At 34.5% G+C, this 6,588-nt stretch overlaps 1 pseudogene; it reads left to right on the top strand.

Moving 5' to 3' along the window:
• Positions 1 to 216: 216 nt before the first annotated feature.
• Positions 217 to 2,527, top strand: LOC120136603 (annotated as a pseudogene).
• The last annotated feature ends 4,061 nt before the right edge of the window (positions 2,528 to 6,588 follow it).

The following is a 6,588-nucleotide window of genomic DNA, read 5'->3' as shown; positions in this document are numbered from 1 at the left end:
GGATTTTGGAGAAATAAAAACTTGATATCTAACTCTTACCTTTAGTATCTATTTATGTGGATAGATACTTGGTTACAAAAGAAATTTATAAAGTAGAAATCTACTTAAAGTAGACATTCTACATAAAAGAAAAAAAATGAAGCTTCTACTTCTAATCAAACAAATTTCTCACTTTGAATTCGAGTTAAACTCTAACAACACATTTTCATGCAACTAATGTTTGGTTTTGCAGCTTATATGTCAGCGGAAAGGACAGGACTTACACTTGAAAATTCTTACAGCATGGGAGAGATACTCAATGGTGTCTCGGGCTTAGATATTAATGCCGAGAAGGAAATTATTGAACATAAATTGAATGAACTCGGAATTCAAAGAGCTTCTGACAAGGAAATTACTCAATCCATGAAAGATTTGGGCATTCAAAGGTAAAGTTTTGTGTCATTAACATGAAATTTGTTTTTGGATAATAAGTTATAAGAATATTATATGAGAATACATAAAATTTTAAGATGATAGAATTCATGACAACATAAAATCAGGACAAGATTTTATGGATTGCCAAACACATATGTATTTACGAAGGCAATGGGAGAAATGATGATAGGAGAGTTGAAGGGGACTTTGCCTGCTGTCATCATACGACCTACAATTATCACCAGCACTTTGAAAGAGCCATTCCCTGGGTGGGCTGAAGGTGTTAGGTAACCTACAATCCTTCATTCTAAACCCTTTCAAAAGATTTTTAGTTACGATCTTAAATCTTAAATTTTTTCTTCTCGATTATAAACAGAACGATCGATAGTCTTATCATTGGTTATGCTAAGGGTAAATTGACATTCTTCCTCGGAGATGTGGACGCTGCTGTTGACCTGGTGAGTTCGAAACTCTTCTTTAAAACTTTTTGAATATCATTGTATTGAATTTGAAGTCATTGGTCAAGTAACAAGAAGTCGATAAATGAATTGAATTTTGCAGACACCGGTTGACATGGTGGTGAATGCGATGGTTGTAGCCATGGTAGCCCATGCCTCGAACCAACCATCGGAGACCATTTATCATGTGGGTTCATCAATGAGAAACCCAATCACATACCGCACTATCCAAGATTTCAGCTACCATTACTTCTCCAAGAAACCTTGGATTGACAATGACGAAAAGCCAGTAATAGTTGGAAAAGTTCGAGTCACTGACACCATGGCGAGCTTCCATAGATACATGGCTCTTCGATTCTTGCTTCCACGAAAGGTTCTTCATACTTATTACGATTGCAGACATAATAGACCTTATTGTTATCAATTGTGACCATCGTTTGTTTTATTGTTTAGGCATTAAAATTGGCAAATATAGTTTTTTGCCATTTATTTCAAGGTGTTTACACTAATCTCACCAGGAAGATCGACTTTGTGATGCGATTGGTCGATGTTTATTGACCCTACTTGTTCTTACATGCCATGTACGTACATTTTCTCCTAGTTTTTTTTATATTGAATCTTAAAATATAATCGAATTATCGAGTAATCACAGATTCGATGACATAAACACCGAGTAGTTGAGAACAGCGGCAAGATCGAGCCTTGTAGAGAATGATATGTTCTACTTCGACCCCAAAAGCATCGACTGGGACCATTACTTCATGAGCAATCATATTCCTGGTTTTTATTTAAGTGTCATTGTTGTTTATGACAGCATAAAATCATATATAGCTGTCCATAAAAGTTTGAAGAATATATGTTGAAGTTTGTGGATCAGAAATGGGAAATCAATCGTAGCTATATATGTCCATTTCCTTCGTTGCTATTAATCACTCTCTCATGTATTACAAGCACTCATGTATTTTCCATCATGTGTGGGTCCTCCCTAGATTTATTGAGAATTAAATCTAAGCATACATAAACTCTAGTTAGATAGATTTCAGTTTAATAGTGCTTTGTTATAGTTTAAGAGATAATTTTTTTTTTATCAATAATGAGATTAAGAGATAAAGATAACAAACCAGTGAAGAGTAGGGCAACGACGACAGCATGTGAAAATTCTATTTTCAGCGAAGATGGTTAGTGAGGTAAGACGAATCTGGTTTATTTCAGTTGCAGCTGCACTATGGTCGATATGGTTAGCTAGGAACGATCTAGTTTTTAATGGCAAGCGAATTCTTTTGAAAGATCTGATCTTTTCATCCAGACTACGTGCAATGGTGTGGATTAAAGATATGCAGGAAAATCTGCCTTTTAATGAGAATGTCTGGTGGAAAAATCCTTCACAGTGCTTATTGATTAATTCGTTTATTTCAGTGAATCATAGTTTGAAGTTCGATTTCAAGGCTGTTTTTCATCATGTTGGTGTGTCTAGAGAGGGAAGAAGTGGCTATGGAGGTGCTTTACGGTTCCCTTCTGGTGTTTTAAGGGCATTATTTTCCGGCCCTGTTCTGGATACTAGCTCTGATTTTGCAACAATTGTAGGTGTTAAGATGGCTGTAGGAGTGTTTGAAGAAGCGGGGTGGGGAGGCGTGTTGGAATCAAACTTTCTTTAACAAGATTAGAACCTTGTAGAAACAAGCACATGGCAAATGAATTGCAGCAGTAACTATCCAAATGAGTCAGCAAGGCATTGCAACATGTGAAAAACTGAAGTGGCAGCAGCAAGTGAAGTTCTTAATTGTTAAGCATTAACAATGGATAAAGACTTTGAAAAGTCAATATTGAAAAGGAAATCTACTATGGCAAGGAAACTTGAGGCAGTAAGTTGGAACTAATTTAAGTCGGTTAATTACATTAAATATATATGTGTGTGTTAGTTGCTTTAATTTTTGTGTGTGTAATACATGTATGTAAGTAGAGTGAAAACAAAATACGAGAGATGACTTAGCAAAGCTTTGAATAACAGGGTTGTGTTTGTGAACTAGCTGAAACTAGTATTGTGTTCATATTTGTATTTGGTTCATATTAATAATATTATGCGAGTTAAAAATTATCAAAAGCCCACTTTTTCTTCCAACAAGCAGTATCTAGAGCTTGGCTCGAGTTTAATGTGGTGGAGAAGATAGCCAACATGATTCAACTTTAAATACCGAGATTGACAAAGACAAACTATGGTAATTAGAGCATTCAAATGAAGACGTTACTAGGTTCCCAAGATTGTTGGTACATCATCGAGGAAGGTTACATCGAGGCCGAAAATGCAGTAGCATAAGCAACCCTGTCAAATGAAGAGAAAAGGATACTGAAGGAATCCCGAAAAAAAAAGATAAAAGAGCGTTATTATTTATTTTTCAAGGAGTAGACGAATCTATCTTTGAAAAAATTTCTGATGCAAAAACCGCAAAACAAGCGTGGGAGATTTTGCAAAAATCTCTCCAAGGTGCCAAAAAAGCAAAAAATGTACGTTTACAATCTCTTAGAGTTGAGTTTGAGATGTTAAAAATGAAAAATATGGAAAATATTGATGATTATATTAGTCGTATAAAAGCGGTAGTGAATGAAATGAAAAGAAATGGTGAATCACTCGACGATGTTAGAGAGATGGAAAAGATTTTGCGATCGTTGACACGAAAATTCGATTACATAGTCGTGGCAATCGAAGAATCGAAAGATTTATCTCAAATATCATTCGATAAGCTTGTGGGTTCACTTCAAGCCCATGAGCAGAAAATGAAACAAAATGAAGATTCTGAAAATTTAGAGCAAGCTTTACAAAGCAAGTTGAATGTCAATGAAGGAGAAGCTAGCATTAGCTACAAACGAGGCCAAGGAAATCGTGGTGGTTATCGTGGAAGATATAGAGAATGAAGAGGAACTCATGGACGTGGTGGTCGATCTTTTGACACCGCTCAAACAAGTGAAAATTGCCAAATATTAGGTCGTGGAAGAGGGTTTAGAGGCGGAGGCCGAGGTAGAGGAAGATATCAACAAGGAAATAAATCTCAGGTACAATCTTATAATTGCAAAAAATATGGTCATTATAGTTATGAGTGTAGATCTGTTCCTAAACAAGAAGAAAGAAATAACGTAGCAGTAGTTGAAGAAGAAGAAATTGAAAAATCTGATGTATTCCTCACTTACAAAGGAAATGAAGAATTCAAGAAAAATATTTGGTATCTTGATAATTGTGCCAACAATCATATATGTGGTCGAAAGGAGCAGTTTGTGAAATTAGATGAAACAATCCATGGGCGAGTAACTTTTGGAAATGACTCATACGTAGAAGTAAAAAGAAAAGGAGAAGTCATGATTACTCAGAGAAATGGTAAAAAAAAGTACATCTAAGATGTTTATTATGTACATGCTTTGAAAAGCAATGTCATCAGTCTTGGTCAACTCCTGGAAAAAGGATATAAAGTGCAGATGAAGAATCGCTTGCTTTCCATAAAAAATAAAAAGGAGAATTGATAGCCCAAGTTGATATGATTCGAAATTGTCTCATTACAATTAATATTGAGTTGGGAGAAGTCAAGTGCATGAAGACCGCGATCAATATGATTCATGGCTATGGCATCTACGATATGGACATCTTGGATTTTCTGGCTTGAAGCTATTATTGAAAACAAGTATGGTGAAAGGACTACCATAGATCAACCCTCCAAATGAATTATGTGAGGTTTGCATTAAAGGAAAGCAACATAGACAAAGCTTTTAAGTTGGTAGATCCTAGCATGCCCGAAGACCCATTAGAGATAGTACATACAGATATAGCCGGTCCTTTTGACATGCCATCACTTAGTGGTAGCAGGTATTACCTAATTTTTATTGACGATTTTAGTAGAAAATGTTGGATTTATATCTTGAAAGAAAAATCAGAAGCGTTGGAAAAATTGAAAGAATTTAAAGCAATGACGGAAAAGCAAAGTGGCCAATATTTGAAAATACTTAGATCAAATAGAGGAAGCGAATATACATCAAATTTATTTGAAAACATCTGTAAAGAGCATGGCATCATCCATCAGCTGACAGTTAGATACACACCCCAACAAAATGGAGTAGCAGAAAGAAAGAATCGCACAATCCTGGACATGTCAAGAAGCATGATAAAAAGTAAGGATGTGCCTAGAAATTTCTGGGCAGAAGCTGTTCGATGTGCAGTTTATTTGTTAAATCAATGTCCAACCAAAAGTGTGAAGTATATGACGCTAAATGAAGTATGGATTGTAAAAAACTAGGACTTTGACACCTCAAGATTTTGGGTGCATTGCATATGCCCACGTTCCTAAGCAGAGAAGAAAGAAGTTTGACTACAGAGGAGAAAAATATATTTTCATTAACTATGATGAAAGAAGCAAAGCTTACAGATTATATAATCCTCTTATCAAGAAGGTAATAATTTTAAGATATATTGAGTTCGATGAAGCAGAATATTGGAGATGGAGCAAAAAAGAAAAAAAGTTAGAAGGACTGTTTTTTAACGAAGATGTAGATGATGATGATCTTATCAATCAAGATGAACAAAATGATGATGAAGGTCCTTAACAAAATTTGCCATCGTCATCAAGCAGCAACAACGATGGTAGCAACATAATAGAAAATCCTGAAGTACCTCTCACAGAAGTTCAAATATCTACAAGAGAGAATGATATCAGAAAGGTACAACGATTACGAATTAAATAATGTTTCACTTTTTATATTTCAAGCAAAGACTGATCTCATAACAAATGAAGAATCGATTGGAGATGACAAGTGGAGAAAAGTTCGAAATGGAAAATCAAGTTTGAGGTGAGTGCTGGAATCAAACTTGATTCTTTAACAAGATTAAACAAGCATATGGGAAATGAATTGCAGCAGTAACTATCCAAATAAGTCGGCAAAGCATTGCAACATGTGAAAAATTGAAGTGACAGCAACAAGTGAATTTCTGAATTGTTAAGCATTAACAATGAATAAAGACTTTGAAAAGGAAATCTACTACGGCAAGGAAACTTGAGGCAGTAAGTTGGAACTAATTTAAGTCGGTTAATTATTATATATATATATATATATATATATATATATATATATATATATATATATATATATATGCGCGGGCTAATTTCTTTACTTTTTGTGTATAATACATGTATATAAGTAGAGTGAAAACAAAATACGATAGATAATTTAGCAAAACTTTGAAAAATGGTTTTCAAAGTTTGGTAAATGTTTCTTTGAAAATGGTTTTCAAAGTTTGGTAAATGTTTCTTTGAAAAATAGTTTTTCAAAGTTTGGTAGATGTTTGTTGAAAAATGATAATGGGATAATAACAATTAATCCATAGGTTTTAGGGTATTTACAAGATTAAGTCCTTAAGTTTCAACTATAAATACCCTAGCTCATTTAGCTTCAAAACCATTCCAAAAATCATTTCTTTCTCCCAATACTAGAGAGCTTTCTTGTGAGTAGTGAGTATTTCGTAAACACCTGTAAATTTTCTCTCTTAGTAAAAGATCTGCAGCAGTCCGGAGACGTAAGCACAATTGGCTGAACTCCGTTATCAATTTCGGATATTATTTTTCCGCTTTTATTTCGTATTCTCACTAATCTGGTAATAGGGAAATTACTTGTATTTGGTTTATTTCCCAACAACTGGTATCAGAGCTTTTGGGTTGTGAATTTTGTCAATTTTTTGCGA

This window comes from Hibiscus syriacus, unplaced genomic scaffold, assembly GCF_006381635.1.
Source record: "Hibiscus syriacus cultivar Baekdansim isolate YM2019G1 unplaced genomic scaffold, ASM638163v2 tig00110634_pilon, whole genome shotgun sequence".
Lineage (NCBI taxonomy): Eukaryota > Viridiplantae > Streptophyta > Magnoliopsida > Malvales > Malvaceae > Hibiscus > Hibiscus syriacus.
This window is presented reverse-complemented; position numbering and strand designations above follow the sequence as displayed.